This window comes from Cucurbita pepo, chromosome 8 (assembly GCF_057944985.1).
Source record: "Cucurbita pepo subsp. pepo isolate OVF chromosome 8, ASM5794498v1, whole genome shotgun sequence".
In the NCBI taxonomy this organism is placed as follows: Eukaryota; Viridiplantae; Streptophyta; class Magnoliopsida; order Cucurbitales; family Cucurbitaceae; genus Cucurbita; species Cucurbita pepo.
In genome coordinates, this window is record NC_141805.1 from 6,397,688 (window position 1) to 6,414,275 (window position 16,588).

The 16,588-nt window shown below is 37.4% G+C and overlaps 1 pseudogene; it reads left to right on the plus strand.

The window, feature by feature from the left end:
- The first annotated feature begins 15,494 nt into the window (after positions 1-15,494).
- LOC147791438 (14 kDa proline-rich protein DC2.15 pseudogene) lies at positions 15,495-16,096 on the plus strand (annotated as a pseudogene).
- The last annotated feature ends 492 nt before the right edge of the window (positions 16,097-16,588 follow it).

Genomic DNA, 16,588 nt, shown 5'->3' on the forward strand with positions numbered 1-16,588 from the left:
AACCAAATCCTTTCATTTTCGTTTCTTCTTTCTTCTTCAATTTTCCATTTCAATGTCGTGTTTAAATAATCAGTTTGGTCGTACGTCGTGTTATGATGGGTTTGACAATCTTCTCAGAATTCCACCATCTTTTTATCGTTTCGTTACAATGCAATGTACCATAATGGTACGTATTTTTTTTTCAAATGAACAACGTTGTTCGTCTATTCTTGTGTCTTATTACAAATTGGACGATGCATATGTTTGAAACCTCAAATCTTGTTTCACCTGTGTCACTTGCATGAAATCATAATAAACACTTAACTTCAAAATTTTAATGACGAAAAATTAAAGAGAGTAATATTAACACTCAAGTTTTAAATGACAATGTTGATGAAAAATGTAGAGACCTCAATTTAATGAAAATATGGATGTCAGTGTAAAAGCCCAAGTACGCCGCTAGTAGATATTATCCGTTTGGAATCGTTATGTATCGCCGTCAGCCTTACGGTTTTAAAACATGTTTGTTAGGGAGAGGTTTTCACATTCCTATAAAGAACGCTTCGTTCTCCTCTCCAACTGACGTGGGATCTCACAATCCACCCCCTTGGGGGCCAGTGTCTTTGTTGGCACACCGCTCGGTGTCTGGCTCTGATGCCATTTGTAATAGCCTAAGCTCACCGTTAGCAGGGATTATCTACTTTGGCCCGTTACGTATCGCCGTTAGTTTCACGGTTTTAAAATGTGTATGTGAGTGATGTTTCCACATTACTTTAAGAAATGTTTCATTCTCTTTTTCAACCGACGTGAGATCTCATAGTCCATGGGAACTTTTGAAAAATTTATGAGAATATTTAAACCGTCGTATAAGAATTTACTATTCTAAACGAGGAAGAGGGTTATTATTAATATTATGTGTTGATATTTTTATTAAATATAAGGTCAATATTTATACAATATGATTAAAAAGTGGATTTGGTGGACAATATTAGATATCGACATATTAATGAAAAAAGAATACAATGGTCCGTGTCAATACTCTCGGTCACGGTCAATGAAAAGCAAATTGTAGAGATAATTGCTACAATTTTCTTTTTCTTTTCTTTATTTATTTATTTAATTATTTATAGAAACAACTTTAATTTTAATTTCGAAGAAGACTATGCATAATTCGTGGTTCACTAAGCTGGACAATTAATTTTTTTTTCTAATAATTATTTATTACAACCTTTTAATAATTTTTGAATTGTTATCCATTATACTTCATATTAATTACATCATCATATGCCTCTTTTATCTCGAGTCAATGATAAGTATTTTAATATATTTAAAATTGTAAAATAGGTTTTTTTTTTTTTATTAATTTAATTTATTAGTATTTTTGTTGTATATATTTTTTTTTCAAAATTATCAATTGATATTGACATTTCTATAAAATCGAGACTTCCATATTTTAAACATTAATGTTAAGTAACTAATTTTGATATCTAACCTAAGGGCTATAACTTGAATAGAAAATACAACTATCATACCTTCATTCTCATAGCCTATATAGTGACCCTACATGGTTGTCTTACCTTCATCTAAAAAAAATAGCACTTGGTTTGATAATTTAAAAAAATACTCAATAAATAATAACGCTGTTGCGGTCGGAAAATGCAAATATATGCAACGATCTCTACTTTTCAGTCTGGATAGAGTTGAATGTGTAATATTTCTCTACACATGCACACATAGATCCACCTAGCAGACTCGTATACGTATCCTCTAAGTCTACTTGTTGGGCTAGCTTAAACTCACGTTGGCAGAAGCTATGGAGGGAAAGGAGCGTGCATAATACCACGACGTACATGATATCGTAGTTTATGTAGTGTAATATATGGAGGTTCATGCATCATACAACCAAGCCAACATTAAAGCCATTTTGTAGGCGAAGTTATTAACGTATGGAAAATTAGAGTATCTTTGTTTAAGACCTACCTTGATCGGCACAAATGTGAGGATTGTTGAGCTATTCTTAGATATATTTATATTTTAAGTCTCTTCTTTCTCCGGTAGAGTTGAAGTGTCACAGCCCAAAATTTGAATCTCGAAATCAAGGGCTGGACCAACAGACTATGCAATGAAATCGTGTAATAACAAATAGAGAAGACGAGATTTAAAAAAAAAAAAAAAAAAAAACTTTTGCAATTACGTAAAAGGTTTAAAATCGAAAACAAGGTGTTCAAGTAAGAAAAGTATGGAAATGGTTTACAAGCAATGCATGACAAATCTAACAAAATTATGCACAGACTCCTAGATGCCCAAGGACACTCCTCTGTGGCATTAAGATTCAGCATGCATTCCCGCCTCGATCCATGGCATCACTCACCTGAAAAAAAAAAGAGTAGAAAGGAATGAGTATAAAAATACTCAGTAAGCAGGCTACTTGTAGGCTCTTTTCGCATCCTTATCTTGGTGGTTAACCATGGTCTTTCTCGGGTTTCTAAGGAGAGTGATCTAAGCTGCAACTCTCTTTTCTGTATCTTAGGAGGCTTGCCCATCTTAAGCAGTGAAATGATCAGTGTCCTGAGGTGAGGTGCGACCTCATAAGTAAATCTGAGGGGATTGTATGGCTGGATCTGAAAATGTGACTCTCTCTGAACATCATCCATGGAGGTTAACTGACGACCCTCACACGGGACCATACATCCACTAAACGGGGTGCGACCCCCTGTGTGCCGGTCAGCTACTGAGTCATCCTATGTGGCTCCACGTCCCCCGCTCAGGGACGGGTTTCTACGGCCCAGGAGTCCTGTTCAGAAGACCCCTTAGCTATCACCACTAGGTCTGGGCACCTGTCACACTTCCGTATCCAGATCTGCTAAGCTCAACGATCACCGTACCGGAGCTCTGTCTCGACGGTACGATATCAGAGGAGAGAGGGAAGTGAGGTTCTGATGACACTACCTACACTGCTCAACTCTAGCGGGCTACCTATAGTTACCGTGGTGACCTATTATTCTTTCTAGGGTGGAACCTGGTGGCTTAGACATGGATTCGTGTATCTCTAGGATTCTCGTGCCTGGTCTCACAAACCTATCGGGTTTGGAATTCTGGGCTCTGGATCTGTCAGTAATCATTTTGCGGGTCTAATTGCACGGTATTCTAGAGGTCCCCCAATCAAGGGTCTCGTCTAGCCTACTTAGTCACAAGCACCCTAATCTAAGCTCATAATTTCTTCCTATTCATCAAGAAAGATACACAAGCAATCATCATGCATAAGAGTTAACACGCAGCAGTTCATGCAATATTAACAAACATGCTCAACGGGAAGATAACTTCCATCTTTACCCGGAGCGCAGATTTCACAAGTTTTCCAACCTCTTCATGCATACATACATTATCAGAGTCTCAATCAAAACAGATTTAATACACATTTCGTATCTAGCTTTCCATAATCATCTCATATTCGCAGTTTCTATACTATTATGCTAAGTCCGGCTAGCTAATTTCATAGGTGGTAGCATGCATGCTTGTTCCTAGCGGTTCCTACAAGTACTGCTCGTGGGAATCCAAATGGCTACTTACTTGGCTGACGCGTGCCTTCCCGAGTTCGAGTTTTCTTGACGGAATGGATTCCAACAAATCTGAAATTTCCTTCACAAGTCCTAATTCACATAATAATAGGGTCAGCATCAAAATCGGATCGGAAAACAAGCAAACAGAGACCAAACGGGAAGAAAATTGGTGCCTCACGCACCCCCACGCGCGACACACGCGCCGTGGAGGGTCACTACGCGCGCGTGCCCCACGCGCTGCTCTCCGCGTAGGCGCAGGTTAGAGGCACCTGGTCGGGCGCTTCACGTGCGGCGCGGGTCGGGCCGGCCAAGTCTACGCGCCTGACGCGTGTCCTGCCGGGTGAGGTCGTGCTTCACCAGCTTGTGATCGACACGTGTCGATCACCGGTTCTGCCACTCTCCTCTGTTGTCGACCGACGCATGGCGGCCTCCACCCTCTCTCCTGCGTTTTTTTTTTTCATTTTCCAGGTCTCTTCACGTTTCGATCTATTTTCTTTCGACTTTTTTATCTTCCAATTTGTAATCCGATTCGATAAATTTTCTTCACGAACCTTGTAGATCTCATATTCTACTCCTTCGAAACAATTTTCTTAAAATTTTCTGATAATCACAGATCTTATTATTTGAGTTCGAATTCGGAGAAAAAAATACGAGTTCTTACCAAAAATCACGTTTTCTTGAAACTCCGATTCGAACGTCAATCTTGGCCGCCTTCACTCCAGAACTTAACCAGATAGCGCTGTTGAGGGGAAGAGTCCAAGGATGAACACAAAACGTCACTAACACACGAAAATCTTAATGATTTCTCGATCTAGACACTCATGGACTAACCTGAAGTTCTTGGACGTTTTGACGAAATAGGAAGGTGCGATTCGTTAGAGCACCTTGCCTCGACTATTAACGGTTTAGATTGGGGACTCAAATCTCCGGTGTCCATTCAGATCCGATCTCCTCCTCCTTCCTCAAAACCTTAATCTTCTTCCCTCTTCTTTCTTCTTCCTCTCCCCTCTTTTTTCTCTTTTCCAAATTATGTCTCAGCCAAAAGAGACCCCTTAAGTAATAAGGGCAAAATGACTGGTTTGCCTCTATTGTGACCTAATTTATTTATTTTTTTTCCCTTTTTTTTTTTTAAATACTCGAGCGCTACATGAAGCCTCAAGAAAAGCAGCCCAATAAATAGTTCATACTCGCAATTTTGCTCCATACATTAAACCTATGATAATAAGACAAACTATGAAGTTTGAATAGTTCATGACACTATGAGGTTCCGCTGACTTCCAAACGTTGTTACAGATTAGCTTGATTAGAGGGTTCAGGCGAGCGCCTGGAGGATTCACGCTCGCACGTGCGGGTCATGTGTAAAGAAGTACTACACATCCAATTTGTTCGAGATTGGAGGTCACTCCTGGATGAGCTAGAGCTCGATCCCAAGAGCATGTTGCATGTGTTTGCATCAGCATGACCCCTACAGTGGGTCACTTACTGAGTATTTTTCGAATACACAAGTCGTGTGCCAAATATCATTTTTTCAGGTAAAGACAAGACGCCCATGTACGGACGACGACGACATCAGAAATTGATACTATGGCCCGTGCGTAAGGTAGTTGCATGTTTAAATTCTTAGTCATAGGAGTATAGGACGCTTTTATTTCATTATTTAGATTATTCCATTTGTAATTGTTTTGTTTTAATTTTAAATTCCAACGTTATATTTTGAAAAAAGTAAGACCGACAATGTGTTCTATTAGTTTGAAGTGTTCTGAAACATGTTTGTTAGGGAGAGGTTTTCACATTCCTATAAAGAATGCTTCGTTCTCCTCTCCAGCTAACGTGGGATCTCACAATCCACCCCCTTGGGGGCCAGCGTCTTTGTTGGCACACCGCTCGGTGTCTGGCTCTGATGCCATTTGTAATAGCCTAAGCTCACCGTTAGCAGGGATTATCTACTTTGGCCCGTTACGTATCGCCGTTAGTCTCACGGTTTTAAAATGTGTCTGTGAGAGATGTTTCCACATTACTTTTAAGAAATGTTTCATTCTCTTTTTCAACCGATGTGAGATCTCATAGTCCATGGGAACTTTTGAAAAATTTATGAAAATATTTAAACCGTCGCATAAGAATTTACTATTTTAAACGAGGAAGAGGGTTATTATTAATATTATGTGTTGATATTTTTATAAAATATAAGGTCAATTTTATACGATATGATTAAAAAGTGGATTTGGTTGACAATATTAGATATCGACATACTAATGAAAAAAACAAAAGCCGTATGCCACATATCATTTTTCAGGTAAAGACAAAACGCCCATGTACGGACGACGACGACATCGGAAATAGATACTGTGGTACGTGCATAAGGTAGTTGCATGTTTAAATTCTTAGTCATAGGAGTATAGGACGCTTTTATTCCATTATTTAGATTATTCCATTTGTAATTGTTTTGTGTTAATTTTAAATTCCAACGTTATATTTTGAAACACGTAAGACCGACAATGTGTTCTAATAGTTTGAAGTGTTCTGAATGTGTTTTAAATTTTTCGTTATTTATGATGAGTATCTAAGAGTTATATTCCGCATTTAAGAGATAAGCATGAGACTTGGTAGCGACTCTGAGTATGTAAAAATTTAGGATCGTTACATAAAACATTAACTTGAGACTAAAGAAGAAGTTAAACCTAAATGGGAATGAGTGAATAAAAAATAAAATACGAGGAATGCCAAACCGAATCAAATAAGTTAAATCAAAATTTGTTACCCATGCAGTAATAGAAAGCCATGACAAAGGGATGATCTTAGAGTCAAGGTCGAGGCCTAAGCCATCGAGGCTAGAAATAAGTCACTTAGGTTGAGGCCACCTTGGTCGAGTTGAGAAAATCTTGATGAATAGCTTTACTGAGTAAGCCTAGGTCGAGGCAAACACCTTCATCCAAGTCTATGATGAATCTCTCTACCTTCTTTGTCTTCATGTAGACCAATTTCGAGGCTAGGCTAAGCTCATACGCCTCATGAATGCTTGGTATATTCCTATTGTTTTATACATGTGACCATGCTCAAGTAATACTCTTCTTATAATGTCGTGTGATTAAACCACCATTAGGACTGAGAAACATATTTGTGCATCATCCTACAACATGAACGATGCACAAGATACTTTATGGTCATCTAAACTCTTCAATAGATGAAATATCATCTCCATTATGAACCTATTCCTCCTTTCACTGACGTCATTCTGTTGAGAAGTGTATACTGCTGTCAATTTATGTTCAATTCCAGCCTCTTCACAAAAACTGTTAAATGTACTCCTTGCAATTATCTGATCTTATAGTCTGAATCAAGCATGCACTTTCATTCTCAACTCTGGCTTTGAATTTCAAAATACATCCGCAACTTCTGGCTTTTGCTTGAGCAAGAAGATCCAACACATTCTCATTAGATCATCAATAAAAACAATGTAATAAAGATTACCATTTAATGATGGTGTTCGTTGACGACCACAAAGATCAGTATGAACCAGCTGCAGTTTTTTCGAGGCTCTCCATGAATGTTTAGGAAAGGGTTGCCTATGTTGTTCCCCAAAATTACAAGCACGGCAAAGAGGAATGTAATCATTAATGTCGGCGAGTCTTTCTACCACCTGCTTTGACTGCATCTAAAGCAAACCTCGATGATGAAAGAGCCCAAGTCTTTTGTGCCAAATCTTAGTGGCACTAGCTATGGATATAAAGGTCATCTGCTCTTTCTCCATCGGATTTAGAGCAAAGCTTTTTCCTTTCATTTTGACATTGAACAAGTCTTTGCACTACATCTCTAATCAATCACTTCTTATTCTCAAACAAGTAACTGTCCATGTTTTTCGAAACTTTTTTAGGGAATGACGAGGCATGATGATTTAGAATAGAATTTCGAAGAAACAGAGTGTATAAAGCAGTAAAAAAGTGCTTAAAATCGAAACCCTAATTCGGAAAACCCAAATCGGGACGTTGAAACACGTGCTATAGAAACCGAGTAACTTTCCATGTTCTAAGAAACTTTTTTGGGGAAGGATTAGGCATGATGATTTAGAATACAATGTTGAATAAAAAGAGTGTATAAAGCAGTAAAAAAGTGCTTAAAATCGAACCCTATTTCGAAAACTACAAACTGGGACGTTTCAAACACGTTCTAAAAAATCGATAAACTGTCCATGTTTTTTTAAACTTTTGTGGGGAATGATTAGCCACGATGATGAAGAATAGAATGTCGAAGAAACGGAGTGTATAAAGCAATAAAAAAGGGCTTAAAATTGAAACCCTAATTTAGAAACCTCAAATCGGGACGTTTGAAACACGTGCTAAAAAACCAAGTAACTGTTCATGTTTTTCGAAACTTTTGTAGGGAATGATGAGGCATGATGATTTAGAATAGAATTTTGAAGAAACGGAGTGTATAAAGCAATAAAAAAGTGTTTAAAATCGAAACCCTAATTCGGAAACCTCAAACCAAGACTTTTGAAACACGTGCTAAAGAAACTGAGTAACTTTTCATGTTTTAAGAAACTTTTGTGAGGAATGATTAGGCATGATAATTTAGAATAGATTGTAGAAGAAACAGAGTGTATAAAGCAGTAAAAAAAGTGCTTAAAATCGAACCCCTAATTCGGAAACCCCAAATCGGGACGTTTGAAACACGTGCTAAAATAACCGAGGAACTGTCTATGTTTTTTGAAACTTTTGTGGGGAATGATTAGGCATGATGATCAAGAATAGAATGTCGAAGAAACGGAGTGTATAAAGCAGTAAAAAAGTGCTTAAAACCGAAACCCTAAACCGGGTCGTTTGAAACACGTGCTAAAAAAATCCGAGTAACTATCCATGTTTGAAGAAACTTTTTTGGGGAATGATTAGGCATGATGATTAAGAATAGAATGTCAAAGAAACGGAGTGTATAAAGCAGTAAAAAAGTGCTTAACATCGAAAAAAAATGTTTCGTTCCTCCTTCCAACTAACGTCTCTAGTTGATCAATACAGATATATGTGGACCAATTAACCCCGAGTCCTTCAGCGAAAATAGGTATTTCATTTCCTTTATCGATGATCACTCACGGAAAACTTAGGCTTACTATCTGAAAGGAAAATCCAAGGTAGTCGAGGTGTTAAAAAATTTCAAAGTAACGGTGGAGAAGGAAACTGGTAGACACATCAAAGCTGTACGATCCCAATGGATGTGGCTAGTATACTTTGACGGCTTTCATGGAGTACTGCGAGGAGCAAGGCATAAGGTGATTTTTAACCGCACCGTACACCCCTCAATAAAATGGTGTGGCCGAGAGAAAGAACCGGGCCATTCTCGACATGGATATCTCAATGCTTAAGAGAAAAAGGATGTCGAAGGAATTTTGGGCAGAAGCCGTGCAATGCACCATCTACGTACATAATTGATGTCCACATGTAAAGTTAGATGATCAAACACCACAAGAGGCTTGGAACGGACAAAAGCCTACAATTTCTCACCCTTAAAGTGTTCGGTAGTGTGGCTTATGCTCACGTACCGGACCAACGAAGAACGAAGCTCGAAGACAAAAGTAAAAGGTATATCTTTATTTGATATGATGGGAAGACAAAAGGATACAAGCTACTTGACCCGATTAGTAAGATGATGATAGTGAGTCACAATGTGCGAGTAAATGAAGTAAGCGAATGGGATTGGAACAATTCGACGGATGTCAACATCGAAGTAGGACAATCATCAGTTGCTACACCAACAGACTCAAAAAATTTCAATGATGAAGATGAACCACGACAACCCAAAATGCGGAGTTTGCGAGTTTTGTATGACTCAACTAATGAGGTACACCTTGTATGTCTTATGGCAGATGCTGAAAATATTAGCTTTGAAGAGGCGGTGCGAGACACGAAGTGGCAAACCGATTCATCGCAACAACACATGGGAAGTGACAAAATTACCGGTAGGAAGTCAGCCCATAGGTGGGAAGTGGGTATTCAAGAAAAAGATGAATGCTCAAGGCGAGATTGAACGGTACAAGACGCGACTTGTTGCGAAGGGATACAAGCAAAAGGCGGGAATCGACTATGACGAAGTGTTTGTTCCCGTCGCTAGAATGGAGACAATCTGATTGATCATTTCCCAAGCAGCCCAATTCAAATGGCCGATTTTTCAAATGGATGTCAAGTCAGCATTCTTGAATGGTGTGCTTAAAGAAGAAGTATACCTCGAACAACCTCCCAGGTATGTGAAAATTGGAGAAGAGAAGAAGGTACTAAAATTGAAGAAGGCGCTTTACGGGTTGAAACAAGCACCATGAGGATGGAATACTCGTATCGACACATACTTCAAGGAGAACGGGTACAAGCAATGTCCCCACGAATATTCACATTATACAAAGAATAGTGAAGGCGATGTGATACTTTTCGCTCTCTATGTCGATGACCTCATCTTCTCAGGCAACAATAATGAAATGATAGAAGAGTTCAAAAGCACAATGACGTGAGAATTTGAGATGACAGACTTGAGCTTGTTAAAGTTTTTCCTCGGTTTGGAGGTTAAACAAGGAGAAACATGTATTTTTATATCACAGGAGAAATATGCAAAGGAAATTTTGAAGAAGTACAAGATGAAAAATTGCAACCCGGTATCTACACCAATGGAACCAGGTGCAAAGCTCTCAAAGTACGATGAAGGAGAACGAGTAGATGCAAATAGGTACAGAAGCCTGGTGGGAAGCCTTCGCAATCTTACATGCACAAGGCTAGATCTTTCATTAAGTGTTGGCATAATAAGCCGGTTCATGGAGGAGCCAATTTATTCACATTGAAAGGCGTTGAAGCGAGTTCTCGATACGTCCAAGGAACATTGTCACTTGGGTTATTCTACTGAAAAACAGAATATTACAAGTTAGTCAATTACTCTGACAGTGATTGGTGCGAAGACATAGACGATCGAAAAAGTACATCGGGTTATGTATTCTTCATGGGCAACACAGCATTTACTTGGCTTTCAAAGAAGCAACCGATCGTGACACTCTCGACGTGTGAAGCTGAGTATGTAGCAGCATCTTGATGTGTGTGTCACGCAATATGGCTTAGAAACTTGTTGAGTAAGTTGGAGCAAAAGCATCGAGGTGCAACCGTAATACAAGTTGACAACAAATCAGCAATTGAGTTGGCCAAGAACCTAGTAAACCGTGAAAAAAGCAAACACATTGACGTTCGATTAAATTTAATCTGAGATCATGTGAAGGAAGGAAACCTGAAATTGCTGCATGTGGCAAGTCAGGATCAAGTTGCGGACATCTTTACAAAAACGCTACCGAAAGTACTTTTTGACAAATACAAGAAGACGATTGTCATGGCAGACGATAAGAGCATTGAAGTTTATGTGGGGGAGTTGATATGGTTTTTTTGGGATTGATTAAGAATGAACCACAAAGGAAATATAATGTTTTTGAATGGATCAAATCTTGAAGGTTTGACTTTTTATGGTTGCAAGTGGAGAATAAAGTTTAAATTAAGAGTAAAAAAAAAAAAAAAAAGGAAGAAATAAAAGTCATTAAATTGACTAATTAATGTTTTTATATTTGATTATGCAATGTATTGATTGGTGGAGTTCTGGGATGTGTCACACACCTCTCTTTGCTTGTCCATTACTTTGACTTTCTTTTAAGTAAATTGTCTTGGAGTGAAGCCTTCCAATTTTTCAAGTTCATCTTTTTTCTTTTTTTTGATATATTTTAATTATAAACTTTCTATTTTCGATCTATTAAAATATTATGTCGGCGAGACAATAAATAGTTTTTGAACAATCAAATCATACTAGTAGATTATTTGTGCGTCACTCTCAATTAATCATTTTAATTTTGATGAATTATCCTAACTTCTATTAGGATAAACAAATAAATTTTGATTAGTTGACAATAGCTCTATTTTCAAATTACGGTAATGCCTTATATTCCCTAACCTAGATGAGAGGTGTCACTACACGTACGATTCTTCAACGAAATACTCATTAGAATCTTTCTTATGAAGCTATGAATTTACACATTCAATTTAAAAATAAGAAATAACAAGTACCATCAACGTTAGAAAAGAAACATTAACATGATTCCAGTACGAAGATGAGAACCCTGAACAACCCACGAAGAAAAACAATGCATACTACTCTCATAACTTAGCTTCTATGACCATTCTAGAATCACGGTCGTATGTGTAGGGGTGCTTTACATTTACCTAAAATATAAGGGTAGTATGTGGCTAGTATTTTAAGAAATACTCAATAAGTAACCCTACGGTTGGGGTCAGATAATGCAAACAAACATATACATGATAGGACCTATACTTTAAAACAATATAACATGACATTGAGCTTTTTCTAGTCTGGATAAGGTTGGATGTGTGTACTTTTTCAGACACGCTCATGTAATAGCCCAACAATAAAGAAAGAAAGAAACAAATAAAATAATTATAAAAAAATAATAATAATAATAATAAATAAATAAATAAACAAAAAAACAACCTTTCCCCCCTCCCCACTAACCTTTCATCCCTCCCCACAATTATCTCCCCTCCCCCCCTCCCCTCGTCAACCCATCCTCCTGCCACATAGAAACAGAAAAACAACTTAAGATTTACTTGAGAAAACGATTTAAGCTAGCCAAGTAAGTGAACTTACTATCGGCATGGTTATATTTGCTGTTGACACGTGCCCCGTGATTCTGCACATGTCATATATATTGATATGTGTGAATTGTCTGTGGATCGATATGCTTCTTATTTGTTATGTATATGTTATAATATGTGAATTTTTTAATAATAATTACGGTACGATGTGTTCAATGATATGTTTGAGATAGGATACGAGAAGGATGCACAAAACGAAATGTAACGATAGGAGTAAAATACGTTCATGAAACGTTAAGGTTAGGTTACATACTGGAGTGATATGGATAAGAGAGATTGATGGAAGAATACAGTTAGGCTACGGGTAGAAAGGGATAGGTTTGTGATAGATTGATAGAACGATAGCGTTAGGTTAAGTTCTTGTGATGAGATGACTAAGGTACGTTAACGTAATGATATGTCTGTGATAAGTAAAGAACGTTAAGGCTATGATAAGTTAGAGAACGATATGACTATGAAGTGTTTATGTTATGACTCGTTTATGATATGAGACATTGTGATGCAATATGTTATGGTATGATGTGTATATGATGAAATGTTATGTTAAAAGCATAGAACGTTATGTTAGGTCTCCTAAATTGTGTGTATACAACACGATATTAATGACATGAAATTACAATAAATGACATGAAGTATAACCCCGTTAGAATTATGTATAATTTGAGAATTGAAGGATGAGAAACGATATGACATGAATGATGAACGATATCTGAAACGATATGAAAAATAATATGATACATACATAATGCTAGCGGGGTTGTATTAAAGGATAATGAAAATGGAAAAGTTTTGGGACCTCATGCATTATGTGTGCTCATGCATTATGTGTGCTCATGCATTTGGGAGGGATACCCCTATCCCATCACGAGGGTACGGACGCGTACATCCAATGGCAGGACAACGATCGTTATGCTCTGCATAGCGCTGCCGTGATGGTTACTAGTTCTACCGAGTGTCTGGCCTAAGGGGCTCCTAGAGTATGCCCACCGGATAAGGAAGGTGGCCCAGCAGTGTGTGAATTAGCTGGTGAGCCCATACTCGCACGTATGGGCTGTGTGTAGAGTATATGGTACACGTCCAAAATTATCCGTTACGACAGCATCGTAGGGAAAACGAAACGAAAGATAGGTCTCATCATTTAGTTGCATGTGATTGTTGCATTTAACCCCAATAGTGGGGTCACTTGCTGAGTATTTCTTTAAATACTCAAGCCATATGCTACTACATTTTTAAGGTTAAGGCAAGGCATTCCGATACGGTTGACGACGACATCGCAACTCGAGACCAAGGCACATGCAGAGGGTAGTGGTATTTATTTTCTTAGACTTGGGCTAGAATAGGATGTTTTTAACTTAAACTCTTATTCATTTTATTTAGAATTTTGTTGTGTCGTTTTAAGATGTTTTCAAAACATGTAAGTCCATGACTTTGTTTTAAAATAAAGGTTATGTTTTATGGAATTCAAATAAAGTCTTCCGCATTCAATGTTTATGGTACGTATACAGTAGCGACCTTAAATTAAGTAGAAAATTTCAGATCGTTACAGCGCACATGCGCACATGGACCGTTAAGGATAGACTCGTTTACATACCCCTAAGGCTTGACTCGTTGGGTTAAATGTGCTGACGCGCCGAACACCACAGAGGGAAAGACCCACATGATATCATGACGAACATAAATATCGAAAGTACACATATGTACTAACATAACGGAGATGTATCCTGATGCACAACATACATAAATGCATGAGGTCCCAATGGCTTAAAATCAGTAAGAATCATTTCATTTATCCTTTTATTCATGTCATAGTACACATACGAGACATGTATGCATAGTATTCATCATGACTTTCATCATGCATCATCATTAGTATAATATAATCTATAACATGCCTTTACTTTACATGACATGACATGACATGACATGACATGACATTAGGTATATAACATGTTTTAGTTCCTGCTTGGTACATTTAATTCTAAAAGTAAAACGTGATCCCCTAGTTCAAATTTGAACTATTGCTACAAAATTAACACAATGAACAAAAAGAGGGTTCAAGAATAGAACTTACTCAGATGACCTCCTTAAACGGCGATTCTTCCTTCAAAAAATTGATGTTGATATCCAACGCAAATTAGGCGTTTGATCCAATAACTCACTTCTATTTACGGTATATTTTTTTTCAAAACTTTGTTTTACTCCTTTAATTACATTCTACCCCTTAAGTAACATTAATCCTCTAATTAAGACTTTGTTTATGATTGTATCTACTAATCCTAGAACTAAGATTATTTACTAAATATTTTTTATAATCAATATTTTCTATTTTTTAGGTAAAGGCAAAGACATCTTAAGCAGCACAGTGATTGCTATAGAAGTTGGGAGAGACTTTCGATAGAGTTTTGTTTATATTTCAATTTTTCAATCTTTTAATATCTTATTCAAACACGTTTTTATTTGAAACAAGGATGGATTTCATGCTATCGAAGTTTAATGGTCCAATATATGTTTTAAAATTCATTTTTGGGATCCTTAATAAAAGTCTAATTTTATTATTTATTTTTTTTTAGATCTTTTATCTTATAACCATTTTCATCTTAATTAAACTTTAAAAGATTTTCAAAGCCGGCAAGTAATAACAATCTTAGTCTTGTCATGTTTTAGAAGTTGTACTGTTATGTCATACTAACATCAATATATATAAAAACTCATTGTTAACATATATTTATCCACTTTGACTCATTATATATCGCCGCCAATTTTACAATTTACTAGGGAGAGGTTTCCACACCCTTATAAAAAAAAATGTTTCGTTACTCCTTCAAAATGACGTGGAATCTCATAGTTATATTTAAAAAAAAAAACATATTATATTTGTAAAAATTATTTGTGCTGAAAATAATCTCTAGATTATCATGTATTACCCACTTGTCTGGAAGGGTTCTATCAAATATTATTTTCCAACCATACAAACCACAATAATTTATTTTAAAAAGTATTTGATATCTTATTATCCAACATCACTTCGTCTAGTTTGTAGGCCATTTGACATTTTTATAACACTTTAAAAAAAGACAAACTAATTAAAAACCCATCTCTCAAATCAATTCCTCAAAACTTAATAGAGTAACTGAAAGAGTTAGGTGTTTCATATCCAGCAAGAATTTTTGTTTTAAAATACAACAAATTCCCAAACCCCATTTATAAAAACCCTAAACCTTCTCATAATTCTTCACAAGCCATCGCACAAACCTACAAACCCTTCAATATCTCTCCACCAATGGCTTCCAAGCTCACTTCGCCCATTGCCCTCCTCCTCCTCCTCAACCTCCTCTTCTTCACTATGGTCAGCTCCACCTATGTCCCTTGCCCACCGCCGCCACCCAAGCCCCACAAGCCCACCCCGTCAAGGCAGCAACCATCACTCCCCAAGTGCCCCAGGGACACCCTCAAGCTTGGCATCTGCGCCGACTTGCTGGACGATCTAGTGCACTTAGTGATCGGCTCACCACCAAAATTCCCATGCTGCACCCTAATCCAAGGCCTTGTTGACCTGGAAGCTGCTGTGTGCCTTTGCACTGCAGTGAAGGCCAGAGCCTTGGGTCTCAAGATTGACCTCTCAGTTTCCCTCAGCTTGCTTTTGAACTACTGTGGAAAGAACGTTCCGTCCGGCTTCCAATGCCCTGCTTGAAACCAAATCCTTTCATTTCCGTTTCTTGTTTCTTCTTCAATTTTCCATTTCAATGTCGTGTTTAAATAATCAGTTTGGTCGTACGTCGTGTTATGATGGGTTTGGAAATCTTCTCAGAATTCCACCATCTTTTTATAGTTTCATTACAATGCAATGTAACATAATGGTACGTAGTTTTTTTTTTTCAAATGAACAACGTTGTTCGTCTATTCTTGTGTCTTATTACAAATTTGACGATGCATATGTTTGAAACTTCAAATCTTGTTTCACCTGTGTCACTGGCATGAAATCATAATAAACCCTTAATTTCAAAATTTTCATGACGAAAAATTAAAGAGAGTAATATTAACACTCAAGTTTTAAATGACAATGTTGATGAAAAATGTAGAGACCTCAATTTAATGAAAATATGGATGTCAATGTAACAGCCCAAGTATGCCGCTAGTAGATATTATCCGTTTGGAATCGTTATGTATCGCCGTCAGCCTTACGGTTTTAAAACTTTTTTGCTAGGGAGAGGTTTTCACATTCCTATAAAGAACGCTTCGTTCTCCTCTCCAACTGACGTGGGATCTCACAATCCACCCCCTTGGGGGCCAGCGTCTTTGTTGGCAGACCGCACGATGTTTGGCTCTGATGCCATTTGTAATAGCCTAGGCTCACCATTAGCAGGGATTATTTAT